Below are 17,442 nucleotides of genomic sequence, written 5' to 3'. Positions count from 1 at the left end.
ATGTAAAATACATATCCTTTTTTTCTATCGATATTTTAATATCGTAAAGTTTGCTAAATTTTAGGACTTTCTCATTTTGAATTTATTTTCCTTGTCCTCGGACTGCCCAAGACAGAATACCCACTGCCCTAAACCTGCAAGGAACACCGAATTAGAAACATTTCATCACAGCCAGCTAACAGCCGCCTATCTTTGTAGTGCATATCCATGAATCTTCTTTATCGAGCTTTTGTAATTTCAAACCGGACTTCTGAAGAAAAAAATTGCGGCATTCTTTTTGGCGGTTTTTTTTAGCAATGATCGCTAAATATTCTCTTTTCTGTCCTTTCATATCTTTATTTTCAAAAATCTCAACTCTCTCTATCTTTATCCTTTATTTCACAATCCCTCCTACCAGTTGGGGCCAGCACTGTGGTTTGTGCCGGAAATGGGCCAAAACAGCTACTATTAAGTGACGTGTGCCGGTTGATTGTATACAAAAAATATCTGCTTCAAATGTCTTAGTTATGACATTTTTCTAACTGGTGCTCTTTCTTTTTCTTGATTGTTCCTTTCTTACTACTAGATGTACTAAGATTTGATCTCCTTGTACAGTTTTGGCTGTTATTGTGCAATACTTCCGAAGTAACATGTTGCCTTTTGGCAACAAACCAATACTATAACAGTTCAAATAAATATTAGCCATTTCTCATTAACCGGAAGCAGTATTTGAACCACATTCAGATATTGGATGGTTCCGTAACGTTAGTAGACAAGATTGTCAAAATTGTGTATCAAAATTGTCAGCTTTATAGCTGACAATAAGAAACAATACGCAGATAATTTTTTCATTAAAACTTGAAGTCACACTTAGATTAATAATTTTGTTTGAAAAAATTTAGACTCAAAATAATTAAATACCATATCACTGATTTAGAAATTATTATTCATTTTTTCTCATCAGAAACCATGCGAAAGCGAACCCGTCCAATTCCATTGATAGTTTCGAATTTAATCTAATTCTTTCTATTGAATCCAGATGCCAATAACTACAATTAGTTAGAATAACTAATTAACTACAATTGCCAATTTTACATACTAATGATATTACTAAACACCCAAACTATAATATTGGTTCTTCAATATTATATACTTTCTTGTTACTCTAAAACTTGATGTTGTCCCGTAACCATTAAGAGGTAGTAAGATATTTTAAATTTTTGATATAAACTTCGTATAATTCTAGATTGTACCTGCGAAACACGGAGATATATTGCGCAATGAGGCACAAACACGAAGCAAAATTACTATGTGTCTACTTTAGCTGTCGTACCGCTTTCAAATTTAAACTTTAATCCTGTTTAAACTAAATGTTGCTCAATGTCTGTTTCGTTTACTGTGCTATTTTATTTAAATTGTAGTTTGTTTTAATATTTATACATCAAAACAATACATTCGATATTTAATATCTTTTCGAGTAAAATGGTACTTCAAATAAATCTTCAGAGCTTGTGTTACATAAAAAGTCTACTTCTATCTGGTTGTCTCAGTAACACTATAACGCTGTTAACGCTCTGTAAAACATAGCCGAAATTCTGTTACCTGAATTCCGGTTTTTAAATCAAAATTTTAAACTTTCGGAATATATATATTTTTAAAATTTTTTCTTCTTCGAAATTTCGGATTTATTTTCTGTTTGTCAAATTCACTTTTTATTGCATCTCTAATTTTCCATTAAAATCAATCTGAGAACGGAAAATTGACTTGGAAACATAATGTCTGAAGTAGTCTTGCAAAGTAACTACTTTTTTCAGCTTTTACCTACTTTAGCAGCGCTCATTGTTTATACTCACTTTATTTCATTAGGGTCACGTGGTCAAAGTGCGAAAGGGGTTGTCTGTGGGTTTCCTTGGTTTCATTACGTTTCGGTATTCCCCATGAAACACTAGATTCAACTACCATGGAATTAAAGAAAACCTGAATTGGCAAAACACCAAAGAAGGGGAGAAGGGGGCCAGTTGGAAAAGTGAAATCCTCGTCCTCGGGGCCCCCCTTCTCTTAAATAACACCCCCGGTCTCTGATATCACGTGACGTAACGCTGTTTCCATAGTGACGAGGGCTATAAAACGTTGAAATGACGACTGCATTAAAAGGGGGAAGGGGGAGGTCAAAAATCAATAAATATATTATAATATGAACCGTGCATATCAAAATTAATGGACTTGATGCATGCACGCATACATATCGGACCTTAAGAGGGGGGTGGGGTAAAATGAAAAGGGAAAAGCAAAGCCCATTTTGTTGTATGTGTACATTCGTTCTGTTTCTTTGTTTTGCCTCGGCCTGGGAAATGAGGCGCCGGTTCTCGTCGGTTTTCGAGAAAATTATTATTATTTTTATTTCAATTTTCGTTTTATTCTTTTTCTCGTAACCCTTTCTGTTACAAAACGGCAATTGCACGGAATTGAAAATCTTTCGTATTGTTTCGGATTTCGAAAGAGAGAGAAAGGGGAGAGAGGGAATTGGCGGCGTTTTCCTCACTCTTTTTGAAAAGGTGGGGGCATTTGTTTTGGGCGGCCGGGAGAAAGGAAGGGAGGTTTTGACCATTAGATTCCATTAAAATCTGTATCACTGCGAATCCTCTTTTTGTTTTTAAATGTGTTTGGGATTTGTATATTTAAACGGGAATTAATGCTTTATGTAATTTTCGTATTTTTAAAATGAAATTGATTTTTATACTTTTGTTTTGAGATTTATTTATTTGACACCACTCATGATAACTTTGTTGTTCGTTATTCAAGAACGAATCGATCGGAGACAAAACTTTGAATAAAATTCTATAATACTTTTTCAAACTTTAAGAGATGGTTAAGTTTAGAAATACATGAGTCAGGAATTTAGTGGTAGAGCATGTTAATAGGAATTTCAGCGAATTTGAGAAAAATTTGTTTTAGAATACATACAAAAATTATGGAAGCTTGTTAACAAAATATTTTCCCGTTAGAAAACTAAATAGACAAATTAGGCATTTGAAAAACTTAATTTTACAAACTTACTGGTAATGAGAGATCATGTTAAGTGGCATCTTAAGTGAATTTTAGAAAATACGCTGTAAAATGTTTGAAAAAGCTTTGGTTATAAAATATCTTTTCAATAATAAAATTAATATTAATAATAATATTGAAAATAATTTTAATAATAAAATATTTTACATTAAAATTACTATCGAAAAAATTTATAAAATATTTTTTTCCAATTGGTAAACTAAGTAGTTAAGTTAGACGCTAACATTTTGAAGAACTTAGTTGTAGTGGAAGAACATGTTAATAGAATTTCAGGAAATTTGAAAAAATTAGCCTTAAAGTGTATTGCGATAACTTGTAAATAGCTGTGAATAGTTGTAAATATCTTATTTAAAGACTTGGCAAAATTAGTTAATGGTCTATACTTATTATCGCTCTGACCAAAAACTGAAAATTTGAGTGTTTTCTTTTAAAATTCAACCTGTCCTTCCATTAAATTCTTCAATTATAATATTTTTGAAAAAAATAATACATGTTTTATAATGCTGATTAAATGTTTAATAAACTTGGAAAAGTGCATTTAAATTTTACTACACACGTCTTCAAAAAAATTATAATATTATATCCGTTTTCAGTAACTTTATTTGTTATATAATTTTATTTTACATGTTTTCTTTTTGGTTTATTTTTATTAAATATAGCTTTATTTTGAACGAGAAACAGATTATTTTAAAAAATAAACTATAATTAAAATTATAAATAAATAATATAATAAATATGTAATTGTATCGAGCACTGAATACCTTCAATATATTTATAATTTTCTTCTTCATTTTCTTATAAAATTGCTTTTCTTTTCCAGCGAATTTGTTATCTAATTATCCCTTAAAATTTGTAATAAAGATTTCAATGAATCGCAAACTAAGTTTCACTTAACTGTCTATAAATTTAACAATGAATCTGTTGCAATTTTCAAATAATTCAGAATTAAAATGTTTTGTAATTGTATAATAAAAAAAATTATTAGAGAATTGCTTCCTTTTTAGGGGGCACGAATAAAATTAACTCAGCGATTAAATTATTACCTCTTTTTTTTGTCACATTAATTTCATTAAGTGTAACTAAAACATTTAACTTTCTATTGATATTTTAAGAAACGTATGTATTCTTTCAGAATCCTAATATTCACTTAAACAAATATTTATTTAGATGTAATGAGTTCTCCAAACAGCTGAGAACCTATATACTACACGCTGATTATGAGACTTTATCCCCTCCGCCAATATGCGATATTATTTTTTATAATAACATGAATTTAAATATATTTGTTTTGAGGATATCTGACTTACTCGAAGCTGTTTGATTGCTGATTATTGGAAAGTTAGCTGACATTTTACATTGCTTAGAAAGTTCGCAAGTTTTGGATGTTACCTATGTGCAACAGCGATGTCCATACTATATATATACTGCATTTTATCCAGTTTTTCTATCCTGTTGTAAGACAAAACAACTACGACCGATTTTAAAAAATAATTTTAAAAAAATTGGTTGAGCGAAGTCATTAATTTTGAAGAATAGTGTTTTTTGTTAAAGGAAAAAGATGATTTTGATTTTTTTTCCCTTCAAGTTTCTATGACAATGTGTGTCCTTTAATAAGTTTTGTCACTTTTTTTAACTTTCAAAATTTCTTTTATTTATATATATTATTAATTTCTTTCTACCCAAACGTTAATCTATTTTCTTATTTGTTCAGTTATACATCTGTCTTTAACCCAAATCTTTCCCCTTTCTTGTACAAAATAAAGTTAGAAACTTGTAAATTTTCAATTTTTTTATTTTTTATTATTACTTATGCTCTGTTATTATTTTTTTTTTATTATTATTTATGTTCTGTTATCTATTTATTTTTTAATTTGTTGAGTCTGTACATCAGCATCGTTCTTCTTTGCCCAAATCTTTTCATTTCTGTTAATCAAACTTAGAAACAGTAAAATTTTTATAAATTCTTTTTTTTATTTATTGTTATTTACGCTCTGTTTTTTCTTGCTCTGTTTTTTTTTATTTTTTTATTATTATTTGTGCTCTGTTATCTATTTTCTTATTTGTTCAGTTATACATCAGCGTCTTTCCTTAAATCCGTTACCCGAATCTTTCTCCCTTTTGGTAATCAATGTTAGACACTTCTAAATATTTAAAATTATATTTTTTATTATTATTATCTAAGCTGTGTTATGTTCTACCCAACTTAAATACTAAAATCTGACTTTTCCCGTTTGATATCGGAGTAAATATGTAATATAAAACTCAAAGACAATCTCTTTTATATACTAGACTTCTCTCTCTTTTCACTCATTAACTCTTTCATAAAATTAAGTCGATAACTTTGATCGAACTGAGGGGAAGAAAAATTCTCTTTGATTCCAACCTCGTCAAAAAGATTCGAACCAGATCACTTTGTTCTTTCAAATTTGCCAGACTGCATCTCTTAATGATCGTCGCCAAATAATCCTTCAAAAATAAAAAAATTAAAAAAAATAATTTCTTTCAACGAAGGGTAGGTAAGCAACGATAACTCTTATTGTTGCATCTTCATAGTTGATGTTAGGTGCTAGGGAGAGCAGATCGTACCTGTTCTCGCCGAATAAACGGAGAACAATCGCCAAACTATCCAGGACGGTCCATGTCTGTTTGTAATTAGTGATTATTAACGATCACGGCAGGCGTAATTAGGTGCCTCATTAAGGGTTGCCGAGGAATTACGATAATATCACGTGAGGAGGCGACGGCATGTATGAATGTGTGTGAGGGATTAATGAGAGGCTGCATTGGCCCTTTTCCTGGGGTTGGTCGGGCACTTTCAATTGGAAGGGAATAACATTCGATGCACGGATTCAAATTACAGATTCTGGAACCGTTTGTCGCGGTTTCGCACAAACCTTTTCGGATTTAGAGATGTTTGATTGATAGTTTGGAATGTGAAATCGGTTTATCAAATGTTTCAACGCTATGATCTTTCTGGGTGTTGTAAATTAATTTAATTAAAATAGAAGTGATCATGGTATTGAATTTTAATTTCGAAATGTGTTTTGAGTAAAAAAAATTTGCAATGTAATTTTTTGTAACTATGCGGTTTTGAGATTAGAGTTAAAACGTGTCACGTATTAAACGTGTCGATTTAAAATAAGATTGGATTTTTAGTTTCTAATCTTTTCATTGATGTAATAAATATTTAAAAGAAATTATTGAAACTTCTTTGAAGCATTTAACGTTAACAGGGTTCCCACGGGTTAGGGAGAACAGGAAAAACCTGGAATTGTCAGGGAATTTTATTTCAACTGCAAAAATCAGGGAAAGTTGCAATTTTCTTACAAAAACCTGGAAAATTCCTTCATTATTTCTGGAAAAAAAAAAACCAGTCTTAAAATTGTCAGTAACAATACTCGGTTATTAAGGTTCGAATTAAATAATTCTAGCATCTATTACAATTTTTTATTTCAAAAATTTTACGTTTTAGACATACTGAAATGCTTCCTTCCTCATATAATGATATTTATTTTACACAAAAAATCGAATACTTGGCATAACAAATAAAATAATCCAAATTTTCTCATGAAAAATTTCGTAGTATAGATTAAATAAGGTATGGATTTTCGTTGAATTTACCTGGAATACCTGGAAAAGTCAGGGAATTATTTTTCTGAAATTGAGCGGGAACCCTGCGTTAAATTACAATTCATTCTGTAGCATTAGCATCATTCTGTATATTACAATTCATTCTGTAGCATTACATTTCATAAGTACTATGACTCATGATATAACGTTACAAACATATTATACTGTTAATTCCTTTTCTTCAGTTTGTAATTCAATACTTAGCATAAGAAAGTTTTGGAAATCGATAAAAATAAACCCATATTTGATTTTATGAAGTAAAACTGTATTTTTTTAATCTTAAAATAACTTCAAACAAAAAACGTAACCAGTAGTTATATTTTCTTGGACTTGTTTTCTGGCAGAATATTTAAAAGACCTCTTTGAATAGCTCTAAATTTGACGCCAATCTATGACTTTTGAAAGCTTACGCTTAGCGTACTTTTTACACCATATTTAATTTATATTAATTTGGTGCAGTTTATAATAAAATTCACGATAATACTAAATTACGATAAAAATTACTTTTCCTAACTTTTACCAGTTATATAATTGTTTAATATATTTTTAAATCGTGCATGTGCCTCTTCAAAGTCTCAAATTTTATATTTTTTTGGTATTAAAATAATTTTTCTTATCGCTCATCCTTGAAGGCACACTGTCGTCGAAATTCAGAAAAACAAGAGAGAACAAAACTGAAGGAGAAATTGCAACGGAAAAACATAATATAATTTCGAGAAATAAGATTTATATCGCTACATTCTTATTGTCCTGTTTATAACACAAAATCCCAGAAATTACAGCAAGATAATTCTCTGTATCAAATCCCTTCGAAATAAATCAATTCTTAATCTCTTTTTGATAACACCACCTAATCTTATAGTTAATCAAAAACTTTGCCTGATAAAAGTCAAATTTGTTTGTTTAAATGTCGTAAATATTTTCTTAAGGTTAAACAAATTTAGAATTGATAGATGAATAAAATAGACTATGATTACTGTTACTGCTTAGATTTTTTTTTTAAAATTTCAATTTTATTCATTACTTAAACTGAATCATTCTTAAAATATTTGGCTTAAAAGTCTAAATTTGAATGATTTTATTTGAGTTGAATGGCATTTGTTTTATTCTAGATGGACATAGTAATTTGCTATTAGTTTACGAATACGTATGTCAGAGCATATCTTTAACATTGAGATCTATTAATTTCATATAGATTTTAGTTAGTGCATAATCAATTTCATTAAATAATATAAGTTACAATGTAGGGTTATATTTCGCTATTTTTTTTAAATCCATTATTCCATTTAAATGTCTACCCATTATTTAAGCTGAAAGTTCTTATTGCGTTTAAATATTTTTAAAGACTTAAAGTTGAAATATCTTAAAGCAGTAGACCTGAAAATTTAAATTTTAGTCAGTAGCCTGTTTCTGGTAGACTCTTAATGACTTAGTAATCGCTATTTTTTCAAACCTAATGAATCGGTAACCAATACCCGTAGGTCCTTTTCATTTAATAGCTACTTTTTGCTTGCTCTTTTTCACTTTGATTAAAATATATATTTTTTAAAAATCATACTAAAAATAATCTATGACTAAAAAAAGTTAATTCAGCAGTAAAAGTAATCTTAATATGTGACAAAATTTAGTTTGACATACTAGCTGGACTTCACTGTGCAAGAAAATTCGTTGTGCAATTAAAAAATTTCGAAAGAAAAAAAAACAATGGGAAAAAGTGACCAGTTGTTTATTTAATTTAAGATGCCACTTTTTTGTTGGCTCGCCACGTACGAGTCAAGATCTTTCATGTCTAGTGATATACTCCAAAGCGCTTTGAGCTTGCTGGTTTTCAAATGAATTAAATTAGAAATGGACTGACAAGAAATAATGTTCTAAATACCTCTTTCTTGGATCAAACTTTAACTGAGTGATCATGCTTTGTCTCACTAAGTATTTACTGGTTGTAGGGAAGTTTTCCTGTTCAGTTTTTATTTGTTCTTTCTCACTTTTTTTTAAAGCAATTATGTCTTCCCAGAATTATCGTTTCGTATAGCAGAATCTTCTACGAATGAGTAAACTTTACCGTTAATTTCAAGAAGAAAAAAAATAGCTTCGATGTAACTGATTTTTAAACCTAAAGCTGTTATTTGTTAATTTCTAAAAGCAATGTAACCACAAAGTCAAATTTTGCGATGAATTCTACTTATGCTGCTTTAAGAATGATTCTTCCTTACCTCGAAAAACCATGCAATGAGTCATTTATTCAATTTTTCTTTCGTTAACTCTCAATTAACGTGACTTGTTCTTATACATACGCGAGAGGAGATAGTAACAGAGGAGAGAGAGATCTATTTTTGGTTTTAGAGCAAGGAGTAATCGAGGCCGATAAATCAGAGTTGGTGTAAAATGGTCATCGAGTAACTCCAGATCGGGCGGAGAGGGAATCCAGACGTTTGCACAGCTGGTGCTTTTCTATTTTGATACCAAATGAAGAAGTGGGGTTCATAAAGTGTGTGCGGAACAAATCGAAGACACAATAAATACTTTTCCTCTGGAATGAAAATTAAGAACATCCTTTACTTAAAGTAAATAATAAATGAACTAATCCAAAACGGGGATATGGCAACCCATTGAATCTAGAATGCTTTTTGTATTTTTAAGCTAAAGCAAAGCAAGTGAGATATGAATTATTTTTCTGCTATATTAGAAATTGGTTTTAAATCTTCAATTTTCTTTTTCTTTTACTAAGTCTAAAACATTTCCTCCTCCCAACAATGGCAAATCAAACTAAATAAATTAAAGTGAATTATGTTTCTGAAATAATAAGGGATTTAGATTTTCTTAAATAATTGTTTAAGGGAATGTTTTACATGTGTGCTTTTTTAATCAGATCACTAATTCTCTCTGAAAAAAAATCGAATTTTACAAATTTGATTTTTTTTTTCTTTACATTAATTTCACATCAATTTGTTAGAAGAAGAAAGAACATAAGAACATCTGCTTCACCTTGAAAAGGGCATTTATGTACATTTAGTTTACCAAAGAAAACAAATAAAATGCAATTTTTATTAACACACGTTTGATTTTTAAAAGATGTATAAAATAGTATGTACTAAAACAATGTACAAAGGATATACTAAAAACTTTCTTTGCAGTCCCCATGAATGCAATGTTTATCTCTAAAAACAACAACTGCATACCTTTTTTTAGTGGATCATCAATTTAATAGTTTAAATTCGCAGATTCGGGGATTACACAAATTTTTCATGAATGAATTTTAAAATACTAAATCAATCGGCATGCGTTTGTTATGTTGTCCACTCCATGTCATTTACAAATTTTTAAGAAATGCCACTTATCGTGAAGAAATCTTCGATTTTGCTTGAATTTCAAAAGTATCCTCCCTCCACCCCTTTAGAATTCGAGATATTATTGTTCCCGTTCTAACTTTAATTTGAAAAACAAACAAATATAAACCTTATAACTCGTGTAATGAATTCCTTAAATTCTTATTTAGTTTCATTTTTTGAACCAAACCCTCATGGAGATCGATTTTCGCTTTCGATGTAAAAAGTATGGTAAAAATATTATGTGCATTTCAATAAACTGCACTTCTGGGTCACATCGATACATATGTTCAAAACTACGAATATTATTTTAAGCTCGCGCTATCACAATTCCACATTTCACAAGCTAATAACTTGAGTGCACTTTGATAAAATTACCGCATTTACTTTACGACCGAGGATGAAAAAATTTAAAACGAAGAAAAACTTGAGACTTTATTCATCTTCCATCTTTTAAACAAGTCTGCCCTCCCCCATCCTTCAATTCTGCAAGACCGCGGAAGATTATTCAGAGAAAATCTAATTCGATTTATGCAACCTCTCTAGGGAATAAAAACCTTTCCTCTAGCACCCAACCTTACCCCCCTCTTAATAGTACGCATCACACCTTACCCCCGGCGCAGATGATTTAATTTCACTCGATGGCAATTATCTGGTACTACACCGACTTTAATGTAATTAGTGTTCCACCAGGAAACACTGGAGAAGTTTCTAGTTAAAAAGCTATGGCGCTCTCTCGCGCTTTTCTGTTTTTGTGATTTTAATATCAATGAATTATATATTTATCGATCCCTTCCCTCCGCCCCTGCATGACCCCCATATTTCCCCCCTGTCCCCCCCTTATAAACCTATGATGGCACTTAACTCTTTCTGTTTGCATTTTATGAGAAAAGGAGAGCCTTAGCGTAATTAAAATTACTTGTTTGCCAAAGTAAATTTCCCGTGCTAGCAGGAGCAGCCACAAACTCTAATGAGCTAATATTAATTACTGTTCCAGCCATATGCAGAAGAAATTAAAAAACCCTCGAAAGCATTTTAATTAAATCTGTATGCTAAAGAATCTTAAGTAGATGAGAGTTTATTTATGATATATATATGTATGTGCTTATTCGTATGATACTTTTTTATTTTTTATTTTTTTTTTTTAAATTTCTTTTTGGGATTTTTCCTCCCCTTAACATTCGTATAAAAGGGTATCTAGCCCCGTCCATTAAGCTTGTACTGACCGTACCATTAATTATTCCTACATGATACATAAGGTGGGGTGTTGTGGGGGGGATAAGAATGTTGTACATATGTGCGAGAAAGCAGCGTTTGGGGAGAAGGGTGAGGGGGCTAGGATGAATTTACTCGTTTATCAAATTAGTTCCCTTCTCCCCTTTCTTCCGTCTTCCTCCTACTAAATATCAAAAGTTCTTTTCAAAAGTGGAGAATGGATTTAATGGGGCACGTATTCTGATGAGGTCTTTTTCTTTCACTTAGATTAATTTCGCCGATAAACGAATAGGTTTCCTTTCGGTCTAAGGAGGGGGCAGTTTTATTTCCCTCATTAATTTATGAAAAGACGAAGGGTAACGGGGGGAGGTGATTTTCGTGCGTGTGTCACCTTCAGCGAGAGTTTTGAAGGAGTTTGGGATAAGAAAAAGGTAAAAAATGTGGAAAAGATAGGGGTTTGGAGGGGGCTGAGATATAAATAATGAGAAATTGCGCTTCCCGCCCCCTTTTTCCAGGTGGAAAGATGGAACTGTTGCCGTTAGGAATTCTTTTCCACATACGCGTTATTTGTAATAATTAGCGTGGTTATTAATCGTGTGCCCTCCCGTGTAAGTACAAGATAAATTAAAGAAGGTGAATCGGGTAGGCAGCTTTATTTGGAGGAAACAAAATTTACATTTTTGAAAGAACATTAAAATGGATACGTCTGATGTCTTGTGCTTATCGAACTTGGTTATTGTTATTTTTCTGCGTTATTATTTTTGAACCTTAGCATGAATTTCAAGCTTTCTTAAGAATATTATCATAAAAACTTAGCCTTATATCAGACAATCGGCCTGTACACTGTACAGTCATTAGTAGTTTGAACGAAAGGATACGAAATAGAGTTGGCCCATTTAAAGAAATTTTCTAGGCCTAAGCAGATATTTCCATAATCTTTACTAGTGCTTATCTTCCTTTTAAATGCTTTAAAAAATCGTTATCAAAATGGCACATACTGTATCCAGAGTACGGCAGTCGCAAAAGTTTACGGAATGTTATATTTTTTACTAGATGCTCAAAATACGATATAGATTGCTGGATGATAAAAATACAATGTTGACCACTACAGGGTAGAAGTGTGTGTCATTTTTTTAAAAATTGTTACTACCTGAAACTGAGCACTATACAGTGTTGTTATATGTCTTGAACAGAAATTTGTGTCCAGATAGTTAATAAACGTAGTGATTGTAAGGAAAAATTAATTTAGAATAAATCGTACCTCAATGGCAACACTGCCAATTACCTGCATAATCTAAAACGTTATAGAAGAATAATTTTTTTTTTGTTTAACTTTTAATATTGTATATACATTTTCTAATGCCTTCCGCATTCTTTTGGCACATTCACGTAAGTATGTTTGTGGAAATTCTGTAGAGAACCAAGTTTGTTCTTAAGTAACTGCGCTGCGCAGAACATTCTTATGTTAACGTTGGGAATGTTACGTGGAAGAGCTGCTAGAGCCAAGAGATCTCCGCAATCAACTGTCTTTTCACTAAACTTTACATCACATAAATAAAGTATTTCTTCTTTTATCTTGCTGCTGATCATGATGTTAGTCAATGCCATCCAAACTGTTCGATGTTTCCCTATTTAGATTCTTTCCATTCCTTTTGTTTTTAATGAGTTTGTCGCCTATAACATAAACAGTTAATAATGCCAATTAACTACTTTTAATTCATATAAGTAAAATGTTGATCAATGAAATTTAACATTTCTGTAGTTTTTCTGCTTACATATAAACATAACTTTGTCCGTAACGAAAGTGCAGTCTTATACTTCATTGTTAGGGCAGTGTCATATATAATTTGAAGCGGATCTGGGATTTTTCTGAATCATATAAAGTATAGGGTTTTTAATGTGTTTACGTGGTTATGAACTAACAAATCTAAAAGAATGAAATCTCGTTTCTTTTCTTCCCCCCACCCCCTTTTTTTTCTTCTTCTTCTTCTTAATATATAGAACTGAAGAGAGCTTGTTCAACCAGAGTCTCCATGCACACTTTCTAATGACAGGTTTTCATAGACACAAATCGTCAGATGTGATTCACGATAATTTCTCATTGAGACAAAGTTTTCTTGTAATTTGGCTCTTCTTTTTCTCCTATTAATCGTTAATTCGTGCGCTTACTATTCTTTATAGCTATGAATGATGTCTTTGTTTCGCTTATCAAGGTTTTATAGTGGCGTCAAGTGGTATTGTTTTCGAAGCGTTCTTGGTAAATTTTTTTGATCTCACAACAATCGAAGAGTTAAAACTGTTTTTCCCCCAACAGATAGGTTTAAAGAAAATGAAATTTTTTTTTTAAAAAAATTATTAACATTAAATACGTAATTAAATCACGATTTTGATTATATACATTTCTCGCATGATTACCACTGATGTTCTTAGTTTCAGAAATTTATCGGGCAATAAATATCTGAAACTAGGGAAAAAGAAATACATTTTGCCACAGAATACATTTTTAATAAGATGCACTTACAAAAAAAAAAAAAAAGAAATATTAAATTGATTTCTTTTTTTTTAAATTTAATTTTTATAACGAGAGTACTTTAATTGTTAAGTTAAGCATGATTAATGTAAAGTTAAGCATTCTTCCCCAAAGTATTAAATTTAAACTTTTATTGCTATTTTGAAACGATTATTTTTATCATTAACTTTAAATAATAAGAATACACAACTTCTTTCAATTCTCGTAATTATTTTTGAAAATTTTAATTAAATTCTCACAAGGATATAAGCTATGTTTAGGTTAGCCTATAAATTGAAAAAGAAAGATTAAATAGAAATAAAAATTAGATAATTGAATTTTGAAAAAAGAGTTAATTTTAAATAAATTACGCAAGTATAGGGGTTAGCGATTTTCTTACATTTGTTGATAAGGGAGTGGTGATTCTAATCCTTTAAAAATCCTTACCTAATAAAATAGCCCCTGTGATCAAAAAATTGCATTTGCCTGAAATATATTTGAATCCAAGTTTTGATTCTTTAATTTAAGTAAATTATTATAACTATAATTGAATTATTCGAAGCATTAATTATTTAAATAATTATTATAAAAATAAAGCATTCTTAAGTCATGCCACCTCCATAAAAGAACAGATGGGATAAATTTTTATTTGTCGTTAAAAACCTTTACTAATAGCATTCTTTTAATTAACATTAAATGAATTTTGTGTTACCAAACCTAGTAGTATTGAATTCTTCGTAAAGAGACCTAGAAACTACTTTTTCCCCGGTACCTCCCGAGTTCAGTATTCATCAATAAATAATAATAAAAAAGAGGTTATCAAAAGATCGTGCTCTAAAGCTTATACTTCCTCACCCCTCAAATCTACATTTATTAACAAACGCAATTTCAATGCCCCATAACAGTCAGCTTAGGAACATTTACAAATATTTATATCCGTAAGAAATGCTTTCTTTCATAAAGCGGACCCTTAAGCGCTTGTCAATTACGTAATAATCAATCCCTAAAAAATGAAAACGAGTCGAATAAATTGTTCTGTTACCTAGTCCGTGGTCAGAAGGAAAGAGAAAAAAAAACGTAGAAATGTCAGTCGTAAAGAACACTTTCTACGAAATGAGGGGGAAAAAATAAAATAAAATGGCCATTAACACGAACATTTCGAAGCTTTTTTGAGATCGTCACGGATTTCTTATAAATAGCGATGGGAATGAAAATGGAATACATGGATTCTTTTTTGTTCTTATTAGTCTTTAACTTCTCGAAGCGCGGGAATTTTGAAGGTCTTCAAAAGGAACCGCCGCTCAGCGCAAGTCCGCGAAATAAGTCAGATTTTGCATGTTTTGCGCTGAGAATGCTGTCGAGCGAGCGGTGATATTATTTATTCAGAAACGCTTCGAAACCGGATTCTGTCCAATACTTAACTTAGTTTGGAAAATTAGTGCGACGAGATTTATATTTGAGCAATGAAAAGAAAAGAAAAATAAATCGGAGGAGGGTAGGTTTCGAAATGTTTCGAGTTTTTTCTTGATTTATCTAGTTTCATTAGAAATGGGATTAGATGTGTCGTATGTTAATGTGGAGGAATAACTTAGCTAAATCATGGATTTTTTATGATTTGGGGGTTTATTTCTATTTTTTTCTCTCTCTCTCTTTTAGACCGTGGTTTGCTATCTTTGACTTTCTCTATTCTCTCTATTTTAAAAGAAGTCGTATCTCTGTTTTTTAAAAAAAAGGGTAAAAAAGAAAACTCTTTTCAATGGCATTCACCTAAAATATATTGGGAAATGTTTAAAACAAATTAATAAAATTATTGGTTACATTTTTCTCATTTGCTATTAATTGAAGAAATACATTCGTTTTCCGAAATTCAAGATTTTAAATAATGTTCAAAACATCTTACACTTACTTAAGCAACTTGCAAATTTTTAGCATATTATATATGATAAATAATATATATGATAAAAACTTCATTAGGTTGATAATAATATATATGATATATATGATAAAAACTTCATTAGAATGAAAATATATATGATAAGAACATGATATAAAAAATTATATATGATTCATCATATCATATTCATCAAAAAATATAATATATATGAAAAAATATGATTAAAAAATATATATGAAAAAATATTATGATTAAAACATATATATGATTATTATGATTATAATTTAAAATATATGTGATTATTATGATTTAAAATATATATGATTATTATGATTCATCATATCATATTCATCAGAAATATATATGATTTTATCATATATATGATAAAAATTTCATTAGATTTTGAAATGAATTTAAACTAATTTATTCTTATGCTTAGGACAAGGTTGATATTCGTAATAAATTGTGTTTTATTCTCAATTTAAATATTTTAAATTTTTTTAATAATTAAAAAATATTTAGTATTTCATTGACCTGAATTCTATTTTAAGAAATTAAGATATGCAACAAAGGATAAGGTGTACTTTACGCTATGTAGACTAAAGCAACAGACTACGTGAATAAAGCCCAAATGAAAGAACATAATTTGGCAAAGATAATCTTTAGAATTAAGATTTTAAGAATCAAAATAAAATACTTCGTGCTGCATACAGCTGTGATAAAATATAATATTCAAATCTTCCTTCAAACGAAATTCGAAAATGAACACAGAAATGTTTTATTTTTTGTTCTTAACTGTAGCCAATCACTCAATTATTTTCTTTTTTTTTAAATGTTTTTTTTTTTTTCAGTTGCCAAAAAAAATCCATCTTTGAATTTTTATCAGTTTTTTTAATGCAGTTTTAGAGTGTTTTCTTTTGGAAGGTTTAACTTTTGTAACGACATATCAGCAAAAAATCAACATAATTAAGATTTTCAGAAAATAACTTTGTAAACTGACATAAATGTTGAGCAAGACTCATTATAATTTTTTTTAAAGTTTTCCTACCAAGAATGTTGTGGCTTTCTTGTATGATCTTTACTATTTATTTAAATCGTTTGTTTTGTTTATGTCTAATTCTAACGAGAAATTTTACTTCGAATATGCGGCTGTTTGTTTTAAAGTCTAGCTTATTTCCGACGTCATAAATAATGGGATACGGGTGTTATGCTTCATATATTTTTATGTTCATATGTCCCCGTTAAGAGTATTTATATCTCTGAGCACTTACGTAAGATTTCAAAAATGTAATAACTTTCGTCCAGTTTTTTTAGGATGCATAAGCGTTTTGAAGTAACTTAACACATTAATGCCCAAGTCATAATCTTTTAATAACATTTTGTATATTAGTATTCCATCAACTGAAAAATTTCTACAAAAAATTTATTTGAAAAGGTTAGAAACACAATGTAAAATGTCAAACTGTAGAAATCTGAATTTATGTCAAAATCAGAGGAAGTAAGTTCTTGTAAGTACTTACTACAATATTTGCTGAATAAATTCAATTTATTTATCAAAAATTTATAGTTTTCGTTTGGATCTACGCAAAAAACTGCTTTTAAGAACTTGAAAAGAATAATGGTTATATTCGAATCAGATTTAAGAATGATAAAAGATAACTTAGAGTCGGACTTGAAAAGGAAAAAAGTGACCGAGTCAATTAACCAAAAAAAGGGGGGAAAAAAGACCTGTCCGAATGTTTGATACATTCTACCATTATTGAAATTTAAAATAACAGAGTATTTAACAGTAATTTATGCCAGAAAGAAGTAATCGATCAATC

General features: G+C 30.0%; 1 protein-coding gene across 3 annotated transcripts in view; it reads left to right on the top strand.

Annotated features, from left to right (window-relative positions):
- LOC107452032 (AT-rich interactive domain-containing protein 3C) overlaps positions 1-17,442 on the top strand; it is a 172,154-nt gene that overhangs the window by 113,090 nt on the left and 41,622 nt on the right. The window lies entirely within an intron of this gene.

The sequence above is a fragment of the Parasteatoda tepidariorum genome, chromosome 7, assembly GCF_043381705.1.
Source record: "Parasteatoda tepidariorum isolate YZ-2023 chromosome 7, CAS_Ptep_4.0, whole genome shotgun sequence".
NCBI lineage: Eukaryota > Metazoa > Arthropoda > Arachnida > Araneae > Theridiidae > Parasteatoda > Parasteatoda tepidariorum.
The sequence above is the reverse complement of the archived record's forward strand: the minus strand, read 5'-3'. Positions and strand labels throughout refer to the sequence as shown.